The sequence below is a fragment of the Macrobrachium nipponense genome, chromosome 17 (assembly GCF_015104395.2).
Source record: "Macrobrachium nipponense isolate FS-2020 chromosome 17, ASM1510439v2, whole genome shotgun sequence".
Lineage (NCBI taxonomy): Eukaryota > Metazoa > Arthropoda > Malacostraca > Decapoda > Palaemonidae > Macrobrachium > Macrobrachium nipponense.
In genome coordinates this window covers 70,110,956-70,130,945 of record NC_087210.1, presented here as the reverse complement: position 1 = coordinate 70,130,945, position 19,990 = coordinate 70,110,956, and the positions used below count along the sequence as shown (strand labels likewise).

Sequence of the window (19,990 nt, the reverse complement as noted above, 5' to 3'; positions counted from 1 at the left end):
TTGGGGGTTAGGGGATGGGGGTGGAGAGATAGGGTAGGAATGAGGCAGGGGTTCTTTAAGGGCTGTACTACTACGGCAGAAGGTGGGCAGGTTGGGGTGGGGGGTATATGAAGACGATGATGAGAGTATGGGGTGGGAGGGGGGGGGGGGGTTGATTCAGTGCCACTGCCACGAGTTGATCCGTAGAGTCAGGCACTTATACAGACTACTCAAGTCTCCTTCCTTCCCTCTCCCTCCATATTCTCCTTCTTTCTTTCCCACTCCTCCTCCTCCTCCTCTTCGACCTACTCCTCCTCCTTCCCCCTTTCCCTCTCTCTCTCTCTCTCCCTTCTCGTTCACTAGTCAGACTGGGTTTCAGTTTCAGTGCCACAGGCACAGACAGTGCCAGTATAGATCACACGAGCGAGAGACGAACATCGCCTCAGCAACTCTGCTGTGAGTATGACGAGGGACCTTAGCACGGTCTATCTACGAGCCTCTTTTCTAAAGTTTGGGAGTAAATATCATAGCTGGGAAAGGATGCAAATAACGACTCTAACAAATGGAAATACCAACATAAAACGTATTTTTGAACTTAGTACAAAATTAATTTTTGTTTAGGGATATGATGCTCCCGTGTAGATTTCCAGCAACATTAACTAAAGGATATAGGTATTCAGCTAAATGTTTCGATATATTAACGGTAAACAAACTAGTTTATATCTGATATTATTTTAAAACATGCACAATAGCCATAGAATGCATTACTAACAATCAGGTTTTTTACAGTGCAGACTGATCAAGCTCAGAACTAATACTGTCTTTTTCTTCTTCGTAGAAATGACTGTGACTAGTAGTGTCATAGTGCGCGATCAGAACAGATACCTAAAGAGTAAAGTCAAATTATTCACAATAGGAATTTCTTTAAAACTCAATTACAGCAAAAATAAAATACTGGTCTACGTGCTTCAATTCAACATAGCCCGATGACTTTTGCGTAAATAACAACGACTATGAACATATTTAAATAAATGATCAGGTTCACTATTCAATGACGCTGCAAACCGTTTGAATCGCGATGCAATGTCACCGACTAGAAATGAAAGTAGAATAAAACCTAGATAGTTTTGAAGCTTAGAACATTTTTTTTTCTTTTTTTGTAAATCAAGATGAGATTATACCATTAGATAAATTCCAAAAAAGGTCGAGGAGAATAATCTGAACATAGTTTAGAGCAGACTGAAACCCGGCATAAAATACAGAGGGGAGAGTCAACTAAACTGGATTCTAGAAACAATAAGAAAGTTTAGAGGGGAACTGAAGACTAGCAGAAACTAAACTACTTTGCCTATCGCAGTTAAATCGGAAGGAATCCCTTTTGATAGTGTGTTGTGGTGGAATGTAAGTGCTGTGACTGTACAGGATGTTTGGTGCAGGATTTGGGAGGACACATACGTGGTGCGACTGAGTGAAATACGACGCTGTCACTACACAAACACTCAGGTGATGTGATTCGAACGGAAATCAAAACACGGAGTGATTAGGCCGAAACAGGTGCCGTAATTAGACAGGAAACTAGGTGAAGTGATTGCGCTGGAAATTTCGCGCTGTGATGAGACTGATAACATGGCTAGGGAACCTGATTCTTCTTCCACTGACATAGAAATCGGGTGTCGGGGTTGGCTAAGAGAGACCAGTCGCTGTCCCTTTTATTGGAAAATCAGGTGCTGTGACGGACTGAGAAATTGGGCGCCGTGGCTGAGCCACTCGACGAGGATGCAAGTGCTACTAGTGCTATGACCCAGGCCGATTTTCACTGCTGTGATTGAAGGAGACATTAGACGCTGGGGCTGGTGCTGGAGAAATGGGGCTCTGTGATGGAAATGAAAACAAGATTTTGTGAGAAGGCCCAACTATCAGGGACGAGAATTGTTTGCCCGAGGAGGAAAAAATACTATGTGCAGTGACTGGATAGAAAAGGCGAGGCTGCGATCCTAGGGGAACTGAGTGGAAATTAGTTATTATAATGAAAGAAATGTGATTTTAGGAGGGAAAGTAGCATCATAACTACCACTGACAATACCCAATTCACTAAAAACCAAACTACTACTGTTACTTCAGATAATAATAATAATAATAATAATAATAATAATAATAATAATAATAATAATAATAATAATAATATACTCATAGTAGCACGAGTTATGTGGATTTGTTTCTCCAATAATAATAATAATAATAATAATAATAATAATAATAATAATAATAATAATAATAATAATAAAATAATAATAATATGCTGGAAGAACACCTTCATTAATACAGGCTTTATTGAAAATAATGGCTATTTCAGCCGCGTTTATTTTGTATAGACTTCTGTATAAACTTCTATACAAAATAAACGCGGCTGAAATAGCCATTATTTTAAATAAAACCTGAAGTCATAATAAAAATAATAATGTAACAATAACAATAATATCACGTATTCCTTTGTGTTTCCCAAAGGAAAAATGAAAAGCAATGTTGTTAAGAAAGTGACACTTCGGTACAGTTTACTATATAAAAACCACCCACTGCGCATTTACTAAATGACTGCAAATAAGGAGAATTTCATTATGGCATAAATTACTTGAACGAAATCCTCATGACCACAACTATCATTATCACCAACAAGTGAAAATCATTTATTACAAGACTGGAGAAATGCAAAAAATAATTTGGCTGACCCTTCCGTAAGAAGATAAATGAGCTACAAAATTAATTCGCTGAGAGAGAGAGAGATGAGAGAGAGAGAGAGAGAGAGAGAGAGAGAGAGAGAGAGAGAGAGAGCAAATTAAATCCCTTTCCCAGGTAAATATAGCAGAAGAGTTATGACCTCACCCACGAAATATTTCCATAGTGGAGCACAAGACAAGAGCGTTTGAAGATTTCGTCCTCTCTCTCTCTCTCTCTCTCTCTCTCTCTCTCTCTCTCTCTCTCTCTCTCCGAGAAGTGGCCGAGGGGCAGCAAGCGGCGTCAACGACTTCATGAGAGATCGAGGGGAGAAAGAGAGAGAGCGTGAGAGAGGTGAGGAGGTGAGGAGGGGAGGGAGAGAGAGAGTGAGAGAGGAGGGAAGGGGAGGGAGTGGAGGACTTGATTTATTGAAGGAGTTTGATGGCAGTCTGGTGTCTGAATTATCAAAAGATGAGTAAAAGACTTTATAATGTCCGTATGTACCGTAAAGGAACAGGCGTACGTATGTTTTAAAGTTCTCTTACATTTAAAGACATAAAAACAGACAGACAAGGTGGCAAGAGGACAGACGAGAGAGAGAGCGAGAGAGAGAGAGAGAGGGAGGGGGAGACAGGGGTGGGGGGGTTAATGCATATCAGGTAAGGCGTAGGAGAGGTATAAACCCTTTAAGTGGTAAAAGGGAGATTTGTTGGTTATAAGAGATTTCTTTGTGTGCGTTCGTGTACCTCTATGGAAGAGAGAGAGAGAGAGAGACAGAGAGAGAGAGGGAGAGAGAGAGAGAGAGAGAGAGACAGAGAGAGAGAGAGAGGCTGTGTTGTGTCTGATCTAGGACGTGAGCAAGAATTTAAGCTACACACTGTGTATATCATGTAATTATATACGAACATATACTTAAGGGGGTGTTTGTGGAGAGAGAGAGAGAGAGAGAGAGAGAGAGAGAGAGAGAGAGAGAGAGTCTCCCTCTTAGAAATGTCTATTTGTAATTTGACTTATCTTGACTGGAGGCCCTTCCCCTATGCAAAGCCATGACACTTCCCTTCACGACCTCCATATCGGATTACACCTATATATCGACCGCCCTCCTAGCAGCCAGTTCCTTTAGAACCGCATCCTATACAGGAATCAGTTAGTTATTTTATTGACAAAAAATATACAATTATTAGTAAAAATCTGTCCACAAAGAGACATAATGCAAAATAAACAAAGTGGACGGTAATCTCTTCTGTTCATGCAAGTACATGGCCTACAAAGAAAAAAAAATACATCAAGAAAAATACAACTTCAAGCGCAAATAACATAAACCCGTAAGACAATAAAAAACGAAACGAAAAAAGGGACTTACTACAGAGAAAAAACATAGTCACATCACTATCCAGCATCAAATCCCAACACACATAATGCCTGAAAAAAAGTCACCATAATACGAAAACTACCGATCGAGATGTTTTATATGTCAAGGTCACATTGCAATCGCTAGATAGTCAATTAATCGTCAAAGAGTTTTTGGTAGTCCCAGGCATCTTCGACGTGTTATATATGCCAAACTAAAAAAGTTAATATTGTATGAGTTCTATATACATATATATATCAAGGCCAAATTGTAATCTTCAAAAGCTCAGAATAATCTTGAACGCAGAAGTGAATTCATTTCAGATCCAGATAATCATCCCAGTGAGGCTTGAATGCTCCCTTGAGGTTACGATGTTGAAAATGCTTACTCACTGATTTTTATTAATAGTTATTATTATATTCGGTCAGCTCTTGTATGCTCTCATTCATTCTAACGATTCATTCGTTTTAATGATCACTTCGAGATTTTCCTTTCCTTCTTTTTTCGTCATTCGATATTTGCTTCTTGGCTGTTTCCTTCATATATGTTTATTGTATCATCTTGCTGATTTTTTCTTCTTATTGTATTTTACTTGTCCTTAAAGAGCACCAATTAACAGCAATTAAAAGCGAGGAGCAAGAATACGAGACATGTAATATAAGGTTATCACTTGACCATCGGCTTCCAAGCGCTGCAACTCTTTCGTTTTTTCACACAACGATTTGACGCTAAATAGCTCTTTTACGTATCATTAACGTCAGCTCATTTCCTACAGTTACATTTGCACCCTCCAATACTCTCCTCTGAGTCATGCCGCAGATGTTAAACTGATCATTTTCTATATTTATTGCTAATCTTGGCCAAAGTTTTAAACACACTGCTAATTACCACAAGTCTTTTCCATGACATATAGTTATCTTGGCTAGTCTCCAAAAGGCATGCTGCTAATCTTGCCAAATCTTTTCATATCATGTCATTAATCTTGAATATCTTTTACAAGACATACTGTTAATCTTGGCAAATCTTTTCATGTCATGTCATTAATCTTGTACATCTTTACAAGACATACTGTTAATCTTGGCAAATCTTTTCATGTCACTTCGTTAATCTTCGTTAAGGTTGACAAAACATACCGCTAATCTTGGCAAATCTTTCCATAGCGTATTTCTTGGTCAATTCGTGCAGGGAGACAGGGTTAACTTTTTTTTTAAGTCATACTGATAATCTGGGATATATAAATGAGTGTTATTATGCCCTACTAAGAAAAACAGTCTTGACAACATATTAGCCGAGATAATATGCCCTCGACGATAATAATCTTCATTATAGTGAACTGAAGGGGATAATTTACGACCGAAAGTTATCAGTAATTGCTGCTCGAACGGTCTCATTTCAACAAAATAAAAAAGCAAATTTCGATGAACTTCATGCGACATTACAATTTTTTCGGCCAAAAATCGGTAGCGGTTAAAACGATAAGATTAAAAACAGCACAAAAAAATAACACTATCAATAATTATAATTGCAATTTGTGAGTTTCGTCCCGTCATCGTGGTCATACTCAACCTTGGTCGTACAATCTTGTCTTGCATAATCATAGACTCGTCTTCGAAATCGTAGAAGTTAATATAAGGTTAAAGGGGAACCAGAAGACAACGACAACAAACATCGCCAGTATAACTGCACACTGTGGTCTGTGGAGTTTTAATGTAAAGAATAATGATCGAAACTAACATGAACAATAAAAACACAATTCCCTCACCCTTTGATGACCTCTGGAAAATATGAAGAATTCAAGCGATTTCGCGTGATACATCCCAAGAGAAGGTGAAGAACACTGGAAAAAATAACAAGTGAACAAAAGATATATGAGAAATAAGTTTTGAAAAGAACGGCCATAGAAAATCTATGTAACCAGAGTAAAAGCATAAACAAGTCTATAATAAAGAATTTTTATCACATCAGACGTAAGATGTAGAAAATGGATTTTAAAAATACAATTTAATTCATTTAACATTACAAATAGTTATTTTCAAAGTATCAAAAAGTTCGTGTTTATATTTGTATATATATATATATTATATATATATATATATATATCTATATATATATATATATATAATATATATATAGATATATATATATATATATATATATATATATATGATATATATATATAATATATGACTGGTAAAAAATGTTTTCTGTTACAACAAATTCCATCTAATAAAAGGAGCCCATAAAAACGCCAAAATATAGAGAGAAAATACTATATTTCAGAGACAGCAGTCTCTGAAATATAGTATTTTCTCTCTATATTTTGACGTTTTTACGGGCTCCTTTTATTAGATGGAATTTTGTTGTAACAGAACATTTTTACCAGTCATAATATATATATATATATATATATATATATATATCTATATATACTAATATATATTATATATATATACAAATATATAAAAGCATGATTTAAAAGAACGAGGAGGGGATATGGAGACGTAAAGGACATGAAATAAAGAAAAAACTGCATAAACCGGCCATCATTGCTATTTCTGTTCATCCATGGTCTGCAAGACAACGAAAACGTTCCTCTCCGACACCGATGGCCGTTTGACACTGTGCATGTGAAATGCGTGCATTAATAAATATATAAGTCATTGGTTAAAGCTAGTCCAAAAATGTGGGTTCGTTACCTATGAACACAGACTAGATTTATTCCATGTCTAAATGTCATCTCAAAGCCCATGACTAAAAAATTTGTATCCAAATTTAACTAAAAAGTTTTATCAAAATTTCGAAAAATTCGCGGGCTTTCAGAGTTCAAAAGTAATGGAGCATCTTCCCCCTCCGGTCTTATCTATCGTACGCGATAACTTCAAGACATAAAATGATAAGAGATAGACGAGAAAAACGGTTTTTATCTATTTTATAGTTGTGGCGCAGGGGGGAAGGAAAACGCCTCTCTTCTTCACAGAGGAAATACTTATCTTGTAGAATGGCTGTTTTTCCATATCTCTCTATACAGTAGAGATACAAAATATTATTTATTAGTAAGATAGTTTAGACCGCACTCATTTTTCCCTTACCATAAAGCTTTATGAAAGGGATCTCTTTTGTTTACTGAAGAGGCCTCTCTTCCAAGTAGATAAAAATGAACTTCCTTATTCACGCATGAGAGAGAATAGATTCAGTTACCAGGCTGGTTGATAAGGAAAATAATGGAAGTCGAAAACAGAGATTTTAAAAGTAGAGCGGTTCACACCAACTTGCACTTCTGTTGGTCACCAGAATAAAATGTTTTAGCATCATACGCAAAACAGTGACTGCCATCGCTCGAATCAAGCAAGGCTCGAATAAGCATGCGAAAAGAACCAAGACCTTCCGCATCACAAGCGTCACTGGCGCACTATCTTCTTCTCCCTCCATTAACTGCACGCGTCTGATCCTCCAAATGCGTCACAACGATCCAGGGTAGTTGGTGCGCTCGCCCTCTTTGCACCGCTAGGCCGATACTGTACACACATGCAGCCTGTCCCTCCTCTCTATCTCGCGCGCGATTCCGCTCATCCTTCTTCTTCTTCTTATGTAGCGATTCTGCCGCCAGCGGGAATTCGGCAGATTATGAAGTCGCTTTAGAGGAATAGTTTGTTTTGTCTGCGACCAACTCTGTTGCTCGTTGTGAATAGTGTGGCAGTTTCGACTTGTTTTGTTCATGGTTTGAGAAACAGTTTGCCGTTTCGCAATAAATTTTGTTTTCTGAATTTTTGCTTTAGAAATAAATTTTTCTTTTTTTTTTGGGGGGGGGGGGGGGTTTTTTTTTTGGGGGGGGGGGCGTTCGTTGCGGAAATTATTTTCTTTTATGTCATAATCTTCGTTACTGGGTGGAAAAAGTTTGGTGTTTCCAATATGTCGATAACAAAACTTATTGTGAACAGCTTGTCTTCAGCCATTTATTTACAAAAGATTGCTTTCTTTCAATGTTCTTGCTGTTTGTCATTAGTCCTGCAGAACTTTTATTCCCACACAGACTTCACCATTTCTTTGTTAAGCGTTGGTCCTTTCTTGTGAGTTGTCAAAATTCTATGTAATTTAGTCTCTAATTAGTCTGTTGTGAAAATTAAGGCTGCGTCACACCACAGAAAAATATGTCACTGACACATCGCACATAAATCACAACCAAGTTGAACACATGTTAACGACATATTGGTAGCTCGAACGAATGTTTTCAAAAGATTAACGAACACTGTCCAAAGGTTCGTTCTCCGCCTAAGGTCGCTGACTCATTTCCAACCAGTGTCCCAACCAGCTTCTAATATGCAAGAGAAAAGTTACCGCCTGCATTTATGATAATGTTAACGACATATTCTACCATAGTGTGGACGTACACTTGTCTACAACAACACAGTCCACCTTGACCTTGAGAGCAAAGAGGAAGGAAGTCGGAAACATGACCACCGTATCTGTCGGTGAAAGTCATCGCTATCTCGGCGTTTACAGAACCGTAGTACTGGAACACTTGTAAGACCTCATACACATGTAAGAACTTAAGCACTTACACGTGTACATACATGCTATTACCTACCGGCACACAAGCACTTATAACTGTTGCATGAGTACGTAAATAATTCCATAAAGAAAAGCACGCACGTATGCATATGCACAAGCACTCATACATGTATTTGCATACGTCCACATAAGAAGCTTTTATAATCTTAAATATCCATTCAATTACTTTGCAAGCCATGTGATTAATTTCAGATGTTAGAAAATGTTATGAAGCTGTCGTATCAAATAGCAATTATTCAATTTAAAAGCGCATGTTCAATAACCAATAACCGTCAAAGCATATAAAAAGGAAATTAATATAAATGTTGTTCCTTACGAAAGAAATTGAGAATTGTTTGCTACATTCAAGTATTGCGATTTACCGATAATCAAGTTATCTAGAAAGGTAGTGTTCGGTCTGATCTTATACAGATTACAGTTTAATATACATGAAACCGTTTGAAAAAAAAGAAAAACTAAAATTTTTCCACCTATTGTCATAGAACGAGAATGTCATCAACATATCTCAGCCAGATCACTTTTCCAGTTGAGAAATATTCCATGTAGTTTCGTTCATGAAAGGATAAAAAAAAAGGGGGGGGGGGGGGGGGCGGGTGCTACCCAAAATACAGCCGAACGTTTTGTCATGAATATTATCATTATTAATAGAAGAAATGTTGTTGATGACGCACTGCTTACTTTATTTAACAGTTTTATCAAGGTCGAGAGGTAAAATGATCTCCGTAATGTTTTCATTTATTACTTACGAAAGACACAACACCGTCAACTGAGAACAATAAAAAAATATCATTTCATATCTAGACCCAGAGGGTTGATGTCCTTCAAGGCGACGTCTTAGTCCCTTGCTAGTGAATTGGGGTCGTTAACCAGTGAGTTACGGACCACACGCTGTTTGTTTTATATTAAAAATTTATAGTCAGTTTTAACGGCCATGTCTCAGTAGTCGCTGGTTGTAGCTTGTAAATGTTTTTATAGTGTAGGTCCTTCCTCGGGTATGGCATCTTTTCCCCGAATCTCTTCCACGCTTCTTAGGTGACTGTTTGTCTCCGATGATCGGAATAAGGAAGGCAGATATAGCGTGAATAACTGTTTATATCCCTAAGTTTTTATATGTAAACGTTCTTTTATGTGTTTATATAGACACACATATATATATATACATATAGTGTGTGTTTGTGTGTATGTTTAAGCTTGCGCACGCGAAGACATAAACGAACTCTTACATTTAAAAAAATCGGAACATAACATATTTTTCAAACTATTTGAATTATCTGAGACATACCATCCATCTATGAAACATGGATGAGAAAAGGGGAAAAGACGCGTCATACACAAGAACTTGCAGTACAAAAACATTCACAAGCTAAAGCTAACGACTACTATGACATGACCATAAAACTGACACTAAATTTTTAACACAAAACCAACAGTGTGCTCCGTAGCTCAATGTTTAACGACTCTAAGTCGCCAGCGAGAGAGTAAGAGTGAGATTCCAATAATAGAAACGCTTTTGGGTTATTATCTTTACAATTCACTTTACCCCTGTTGACCTTATCAGTGAAAGTTCGACCTGATAGTTGGTCGAATGTGGTGGATCATCGTCAAGAGAGAGAAGGGCATGGGGTAGTAACTTAACTACTAAAAGGCTTTAACATTTTCCGAGACCCTCTTCAAGGGGTGGTAAATTATAAGCCCACAATGACAAATACATGTATATCTGGTAAAAAAATGACAAGTGAATTTTGATATATATAAATAGACTATATATGTGTATATATATATATATATATATATATATATATATAATATATATATATATATATATATATATATATATATATAACTGATCCATCTGTTCAAATCAAATAACCTCTCAACTCCCTCTTTTTCGCATTTTTATATTTTTCGTCATTTCTATCCTCAATAGTCCTATATACTTCACTGACAGTTCAGCTCAATTTTTCATTCATACTTTTCTACTTTTACGTCTCCAACAACTCCAGCTACTTTCCTACTTTCCTTCACTCTGAAATATATTCTAATTTTCAAAACCATTCATAGAACTTACTCCTATATGAATAAACCATTCCGTACATTTCTGCCATCAGTACTATCGTTTATTAGTCCATCTTCCTGGTTTCCATTTACTACCACGATATTAACTTTTCTACTATTCCTTTCAAACTTTCACCTCTTAAAACACTTTTGAATTTGTTTGCCCACTTTTGCAACTTCTACTCACCAGCACCAGTTACAATGAAGCTACCACAGTCATCAGACATTCAAAATTCTGTTCACAACCCATCCTATTCCTTAACTGAATCTCTTGTCCTCATCAGACCATCTGTTTCATTGTTAAACTATCTACGTCAGGGCAATCTGAGAGCCAAGATAGACTGTCACTGCTTTGGTAGCAATTGTTGCTCTAGTCAATAACAATGGCTTTTCATTCACGTGAACTGTTTCCTAGAAAAGTGATCGCTAGCAAAAGAATGAAGGAATTCCTTTAAATATCTTATGACTTTTCCTCCTAGGCCAATGTCAGTCATCTCTGCTCCTTTAGGATGCCAAAATTTAAATAAGAACATTCTTGTCGCTTTAGTTGTGAAAATAGCTAAATGGCCAAGGCACTGGGTCTCTAATCCCATACTCTGCCTACCGCCGACCACTCTACCCAGCTGTACATGGGTACTAGCATCTGCTGGTGTCAGAGATAGATAGATAAGTAAAAATGAGGTGGGGTCAATGGCCTCAATCTAATAAGCTTGCTGAGAAACTAAAGGGCTTTGGCCTTTGCGCGTCACCTTGTCCAAAAGGGGAAAAACAATCAGGTGAAATAAATATCTATATATATTCGAGAAAGACACACACTTGATAAAAAAAAAAAAAAGAAACTCTACCAATCACCTCGCACCAAGAATCCAAGTGGCCTTCTTGGTAACAGTTACAAATGACTGTTTCCTCCCGATGTCACCGAGACTTATGGAGGCCTTTTGGCAGATGGATAGCTGAAGCTGTCTTTATACAAGGCACACTTTAGTCACGGGCATCGCCTGTTTCATTACCTCATCAATCCTGAGCGCTCTGAGAGAGAGAGAGAGAGAGAGAGAGAGAGATGGCTATTTTATCCCTCTCTCCTTTTCTTTGTGCGAGGGAGACCCACGCCGACAGCGGTGTAGCAACAACCGCCAAAGATGTCCGTCTATATTTGTTTTTGTTGTTGTTCTAGACGACGTCAGAGCCATTTTACGTCACTCCCCCAGGTGTTGTTTTCTCGTTTATTTTCCTATGCGGAGGCTGATGAGGGGGGAGGCCAACTCGCGATTTCATGCAACCCTTGCTTTTGGTCTTCAGCATCGGGAGTTTGCAATAACATCAATAACAAATATGATTACTGCTTTATTGTTTTGGTAATAAGGAGAGAGGGATAAAATGGCGATCTCTCTCTCTCTCTCTCTCTCTCTCTCTCTCTCTCTCTCTCGCAAAGAAAAAGGGATAAATAGCGATCTCTCTCTCTCTCTCTCTCTCTCTCTCTCTCTCTCTCTCTCTCTCTCTCTCAAAATAAACCAATAGCAGATTTGAAATAAATCAAATAATTACATATCGCTATTTTCTAAACACAAAACGCCCCCATCAATACCACAACGTTCAGGGCCAAGCGTAATCTTCAGCATCACTATATTAAAAAAAAATGATAATCATATCACCAGCTGCAAAAGCTCGTTAATATAAAACCTTTTCAAATTTCGTTTAATAAAGTTTTCATTATCACCAAATCTTAAACATGTTATACATTTGCATGCATGCTAAAATCAGCATGCTATCGTACATTAATGTTGCATCAAAAAGTTAACAGGGTCAACACTCCGTATTTAGGACTAAAAGTGTCAACATTTCATAATTCATCATTAGGTAGTACATTACAAATTCGTATTTAGAATTATGAGTGACAACATTTCATAATCATCATTAGATAAAACATTACAAATTCCTGTTTAGGAATATAAGTATCAAAGGCTATTAATCATCATAGGCAATGCATTACAAATTCTTGCGCAGGACAGAAAGAAAGAGGTCCGATTTTAATCTACGGAGTAACCAAGCATTATTTCAATTAAATCATTCAAAATACCTCAAGAGAGGTGACACACACAAACATCAACTTCAGAATGAACATCACATTGAGTGAATTAAGAAGAGTAAGATGTTTGAGAAAACATGGTCTATTTATATATATATATATATAAATATATATATATGTATATATATATATATTATCTATAGAGAGAGAGAGAGAGAGGGGAGAGAGAGAGAGATAGAGAGAGAGAGAGAGAGAGCGAGAGAGAGACGAGATGAGAGAGAGAGAGAGCGTACATACTAAAACACAGTAAAAACAAATAAAAAAGAAACCTTATAAAGCATGTATACACACCTTGAGGACCCAGATAAGTGGACACGAATCAAAGCTTCTCTCTCTCTCTCTCTCTCTCTCTCTCTCTCTCTCTCTCTTTCCTTCCTGATCCACCACCACCGTCACATCCGTCAGGTTCAAATTACCTGACCCCCTTAACCTCAAACTTGACCTCTCTTCGCCTTTCTGGTGTCTTCCGTTACAAGAACTCTTGCAAGGTGTAACAGATAATGCAATCGACACCTGGGTCTTTTTTCTCCCAACATTTTTATTTACTGCGGTGTGTTATTATTATCCAAGTCTTCCCAAGTCTTGAAAGAGGAACAATACTAAAAAAAACCATCATTTTAAAACAAGGGCCACCAATGCGATAAACCCGATATCTTTATATCTAGCCTAGGCCTAGATAAAGACTAAAACAAGGAAGAGGAAAGACCATAAAAGCTAACGACCGCAACCACAAGGCAGCTCTTGCAAAGGTCCAAAAAGGCGAGGGAACAACCTTCCCGTAGCACTTAGAAATCCAGGATAAAAAAAACCCAATGGATGTCCGGGGGTGAATATTAGATGGGGATTCGTAGGCAGCTTCAGGAGGGTCCGATAATCAAAGACCACCCATCTCGTTGGGCGAGACACTTGCGAGTGGGTGGATAAGAAGCTGAAGGGGGAATACAGAGGGGTAAGTATGGGGATGGGGGGGGGGGGGGGGGAAGACACGGAGCATGAGATCTTGAAACGACCCTCCCTCGTAGTATATACAAGCCCATATTTTTTTTTCTTTCAAGGTCGAAGGCGATGCTGATTTCAAAATGAGCCAAGACCAATTACTGCGACCTAGTTCAGTAGAGAGGGCAACGGTAAACCTGCACTTGTCATAGGAATATGTGTTAACAACCAAGGGCCATAACACGAAGTCGCAATTTATATATATATTATATCTATATATCTATTTATATATATATATATATATATGTATATACATATATGTGTATGTGTGTATGTGTGTTTATATGTTTGTGATGTTTTCGTTATTACCGCTTACCCACAATGGTCTCTTACCTTCATATCCTGTGAGGTAACCCCATAGTTCACTATACTATCAAGAGTGACATAAGTCTATTTGTGCTCAGTTATGCATACATACGCGTGTCCAATTCAGATACAGTTTACTTGAGCTTCGTAGACCCATTCCTACCATTGTAGCACATCAACAAAATAGTTGTACTAGGTCGTAGGCATGGTGGTATGCCTAGGGATAGCAAACCCATTCTAAAATACCTGCCAAGTCACCGACGATATACGACCTAGCACTTACTCTGGTAGTCCTCGTAGAGAGAGAGAGAGAGAGAGAGAGAGAGAGAGAGAGAGAGAGAGAGAGAGAGGCACAAAACCCCTTCGTAACAAACAAAGACAAGGCAAGCACTAGTCTCACCTTTCGTATTCCCGTATAAGGCAAAATGGAGGCATACCAGAACGACCCCCTCCACCAAAAGGAATACCGAACTAAATATAGGTCCTGAGCAAATGATCCATGACGTCATCGATGGTTCGCCTTCCGATGGCACAATAGAAGGTAACCGATCTCGTAAATATGCTCTTGAGAGACTTGCATACCTTCGCCCACTTCAGGAACCACCACGCTTCCATCCTTGCTCATCCTCCGGTAACCCAGCCCGCGGGGGTCTCCCCTCCCCCCTTCCACCCCCTAAAAACTACTTCACCTCCTTCTTCCTGATTTCTTTTTCTCCCCTGCATTCTCTTTCACTTACCCTCGCTCTTCAGGGGAAAGGAAAGGCGACGTGAGGAGGGAAAGAAGGACGTCCTCTGGTTTTTTCCTACACGAATGGAGGTAAAAGCAGCGATGGCGGGAAAAATGTTAATGTTTTTTGAAGACTAAAACGCGGAAGTTCCTGTTCTTTAATATAATAAAAAGTTGCAATCACACACCTCCGCTTAACCGCAGGCTACGATTATTCAGCCAGGTAAACGCCCAAGATCACGATAACAAAAAATTTACTCGAAAATAAACTAAAATAAACAATGAATAAGGTGTACCGAGAAAAGATATTTACGTCTTCGCTGAGAGAAAGCGTAATCCAACAACATCACAGCGTTGGGGCAATCGATGAAAACAAAGCAATCAACATAGGCAGCACATTTGGATCGCTCCCCTGTGATCTTTGGTCGCGCCACCTGGGTGAAAACCTTGAAAACAGGAAACCATTTGTTACAATCAAGTAAATAAGAAGAAGAAAAAACAAAAACAAATGACGAGAGAACCTGCGAGATCTCATTAAACGGAGTACAATCTCTTTAGGATATCGCTGTAAAGAAGAGTCGCTGACACGCGTCCACAATAAATTGAGAAAATAGAACAGCTATCGCGGGGTTTTCTAAGCAGGCGCATGGCTCTGCTCACCTGATAAATCGGAACGGCCCAAAGCACTGGTGCAGTGTTTACATCAGACGCTCGCTATCGAGAGTTTTATAAGCTCACACTCGGCTAGGATTTCACGAGGCTGGGGGCTGATCTGTGCTCTAAGAGAGGCTCAGTACTTTCACTTTAGTCTCATCCTCGGCCTAAATGAAGGCCTGAAGGGGGATAAATATCGTCACTCCGATTCATTCCGGTTTCTTATGAAGACTGATGAGTTTGCAGACCTTCAAATCGGCAAGATTTTTTTTTTATTTATTTTTTTTTTACAAAGCTCAGAAATTTACATCACAGGATGTCTATTCTGTAAAGCTTAGAGAGAGAGAGAGAGAGAGAGAGAGAGAGAGAGAGAGAGAGAGAGATTGTTTCCTTATAGCTAATAATTCACATAGAAATAAGAACATTAATAAAAAAAAAATCAACGGGTAAAGTCACGACTTTTATTTAAGTGTAAATTCAGACATATTATTTGGAAATGTCTGAGTAGTAAACAGAATCCAATGCAAAACGTAATTAGAAGAGCTTTTTAACTGTTAACTGGAAATAAAGATATAAAAAATGAGCTTTGCAATACATCCGTGTTTTTTCACGATGTTTAAGAACTTACGCCCATCCATCGACAAGAGCGGAAAAATAGTTTAATTTTGTTGTATTTAGGAAGAAGCAGTTTTCATTGGCTCACGAGAAGCTACACCTCGTCCGTTCTCTCCACAAGAGGAATTCCCTCACTTTCTTCGACATGTTTTTATATCAGGTTAAGAAAGAAGCAAACCGCGTTCAAAATACAACACTTTCAACTGAAAACCTCATGGATGATTTCGTTCGTATTTCGATGTGTATGCGCATGCATCAGTGAGTGTGCTTACTGCATTCTTTGTTCACATAATTTTTTATATAGAAGTTGCAATAAGATGTCTTGAATACTATACGAAGTTTATAGTATGAAACGTATATATAGGCAATAGGAATCTATATAGTAAAGTCAAAATTCCTTGATCGTTCGGGAAAACCATTCAAAACGGTTCGCTAAAATTATAGTAGATTAACCCAGGACTTGGATTAACCTAAGCTTGAATGGTGGCGATTACTATTAATTAGAATATAGCTGAAAGGATCTCTACCATACCTGTAGATATTATCCAATTCATAAAAGGACAAAGGATATTTAGTATATTCATGCGGTCTTAGACTACCCTAAATGCCGATCCAAATCTTGTCAGTGAGTAAGGAGTGGATTCAAACTACTATTATGAACAAAGCTTGTCAATGATTAGGGAGTTGATTCAAACTCAATTTCAAATACATCATACGGAACCGTGTCTTGTTTGTCACTTTGTTAAATTGACTCACACAGATGACGCGGATAGGGCTTTTTCTGTTTAAGTCAAGAGACGACTGCATGCATAAAAAGTATCAGTTAAATAAAGAAAAAGAATTTTTATTTTTTCATTCTAAGCTTATGCTTTCGATCACAACAAAACGAATCGAAATCCTTTTACTCAATTTGAGTACAACGCAAAACAAACTGAACGCGTGTTTCTAAGCGGGACCATAAAACCAAATCGCCACATGAAGCGATCTTAGCCCACCATGGGAGAGAAACGGCGGCAAGTTAACAAGACTCTAGGACCAATACCATTTCCTGCAACGTGTGAGTTTCACTATATCTTAAAAGTTTTCCCTTTGAGACTGAGCAGCCAATCTCCCCCAAAAAACCACGCCCCTGACGTTTATTGGCCTAAACTTTGTGGTCCAAAATGATCTGCAGATTCCGTCTGGAGTAAACAGACCTCTGTTGTCCGCAGGGATCTCCAGGGCCACCTGTTTTTCACAAATACGTCTGTTTGCAAGTCTCCCTCGTGTCCGGTTTTATCTGAAGCCTTTGAGGATCTGTTACGAGTCGGTGTCGTCCTCGTTTAAGAGCCTCTGAATGAGCGATCTGGTTTTGTCCCACAAGATGCGCGGTCGATTAGAAGTTGGTCATGTGGCAGAAACGTCAGACTAAGATACCTTCTCTGAATTTCCGTCATATATCGCCATTGCTTTGATCTAAAGAATTCGCTTATTTTCGCCAACTAGCTAATATTACTTATTTACTTGGATGATGATTCGTTTATTCATTAATTTATTCAATGATTCGGTGACTCAGTTCGTTTCCTGCTCCTGTCAAACACCATGGGAACAAGGAGTCCCCGAGTACCTTCCCGTAACACCAAAATAAAATTATGCGCACAGATGCTGCTAACCAGTCCCAATTCAACGAAGCACAGGATGCTTAAGTACTTTTCTCCCTCCTTACAAAAACAAATGAAACTGAAAAACGCAAAGCATAAGTTCAACAGAACCGCCCCTTGGCAACCTGCTTAACGCGCAGCGAACATCGCCCCGAGATTCCAATTAAATCACCACCTTCATAAAAGCGCCTCGTTCCCGCCATAACCCGAGAACAAAATTTAATGAGACCGCACCTGGCCCTCGCGCAAGGGATTTTTGACTCATTCATCGAGGCAAAACTGCTTCTGTTCGTGACTAATTGGCTCCGGATGGTCTATGATGAACACGGAGTACGTTGTCGTTTTGCTTTTCTTGTCAATGCATCTCTCGTCGTGGGGTCGTGTGCGTGTGTGGGTGTCTCCTTCTGACTTCTGAATGAACAAAGAAGAATTCTAGACCAAGCGACGCCCTGTGGTACGACGGCTGTTTTCAAAGGACGGCGCACCGAATGCTGCGACAAAATACGAGAGTTCAGCACCTGTGAAGAGACAGATATTCGTGTGATCTAAAGCAAGCATTGCCTAGAAATGAACTATTTACAGATCGGTGTTCCCATAACCTGACAATTATAACTTGGCAATTTAAACCTCATTTGTGCAAATGATACTGAAAAGAGCAGCATAACATCCTGTGAAATTTTATGAACAGCCATATTTCACTTTTAAAGGAAACACTGATTCATCAGTCAAGAGGAAAAGGTTAAGCTCTACCAAATCATTAAAGGGGTCAAGATAAATGTAAAAAGATGATAGATAAATGAGAGAAAAGGGAGACGGAATAAAAAGAAAAGAAAATGAAAGTGCAAAAAGAGTGTATCACCAAGACTGACGAAGCACTATCATCATATCTACCATAATCACCACAACCATCGCCGTCAACATCATATCTGCAATACACGAGCAACATCCATAAACACCAGGAACACGGACAAACATCATTCCCAGATGTAACCACAAGGGCCTTTACTCGCCAGCGGCTACCCCCACCCCCCGCTACCCTCCAACAATCTCTCGGACCAGGAAGCAACCCCTCTACCCCACCCCCCTACCCACACTGCCCCAACTCGCGCCCTTTTAGCGTATGTAAATACCAATGTGTGCCCTAGTAATGGGCCTTTCGCGTACAAACAAATTCATTTGCCCGTTCCCATAAATAATGACGACATGACATCAACGTAAATATTAAGAGACTTAAAATGGTGACTCGGATGCTACGTACATCTTGCGTTACTGTTACGTAACGCAACACTCGAGTGTCTCAGAGGTTCTCGACTTAATTCATTAGATGATGAGGTACTCAGGATGCGCGCTAAGTTGAATATTTAATGAAAGATAATGGGATTATTCAATATTATTCATGAGCTGGTCAAGCGGAGGCAAACACTTATGACAATGGGACATTAGCAGGAAAGACTGAAAAAAAAACTACACACAAGCGCGCGCATACACATATATAGATATAATAGTATATATATATATATATATATATATATATATATATATATATATATATATATATATATATGCCACATGAATTATTATATACCTGATTCCCACACTTTAGACATAATCTCTTTATTCAAAATGTTAAACTCAAAAAACAAAAAAACAAAAAAATACATAAAATGCCCCGAAAAAGAACATATAAAAATTAAATATAATTCGATCATAAGAATTCCATTTGGTTGACATATATACATCCTTGGATATGTTCTAGTAATCTCTGTTGAAAGTTAGGAAGCCACTAGCTAATTTAAGTGTTTTTATAGTTGTTGTCCTGCCAAATCGCGGCTAGAATTTATGTTCCGCGGAAACAGCGACCTCTAATGTTAATCCACTACCAGGTACCTACTTCACTGCCTGTCAATAGAGAGATAATGATTTTTTAATAGAGCGTGACCTTATTACGAACGTGTGTGTTTTTTTTTTCATTCATTATTACCAGAAATGTTTGATAAATATCTGCTTTCTTCCAAAAAAAAAATAAATTCAGGATCTATGATCAAACGTCTTTAAGAAGAATGTTTAAATTTTGCTTAACATTAATTTCCACAACTAGAAATGTTAAATATAATGATGATAACAATTCAAACGATCTAACAATCAAAACAAAAGCCGCCAAGAAACCCCCTGGGGGAAACAATAAATAAAAAGATGGAACGAAGTTACATAAACAAACAGGCAAAACAAAATAACAAACGGCAACAACACAAACACTCACACGCCGTCTACAAACTCCCACTCCACCTGTTTCTCCTCCG

The 19,990-nt window shown here is 38.4% G+C and overlaps 1 protein-coding gene across 1 annotated transcript in view; it reads left to right on the top strand.

The window, feature by feature from the left end:
- The first annotated feature begins 280 nt into the window (after positions 1-280).
- Positions 281-19,990, top strand: part of LOC135196306 (C-type lectin domain family 12 member B-like) — a 95,403-nt gene continuing 75,693 nt past the window's right edge. Inside the window, exon 1 of the mRNA XM_064223013.1 lies at positions 281-435. The gene's annotated coding sequence lies outside the window, so the exon portion shown is untranslated. The remainder of the gene's footprint in view (positions 436-19,990) is intronic.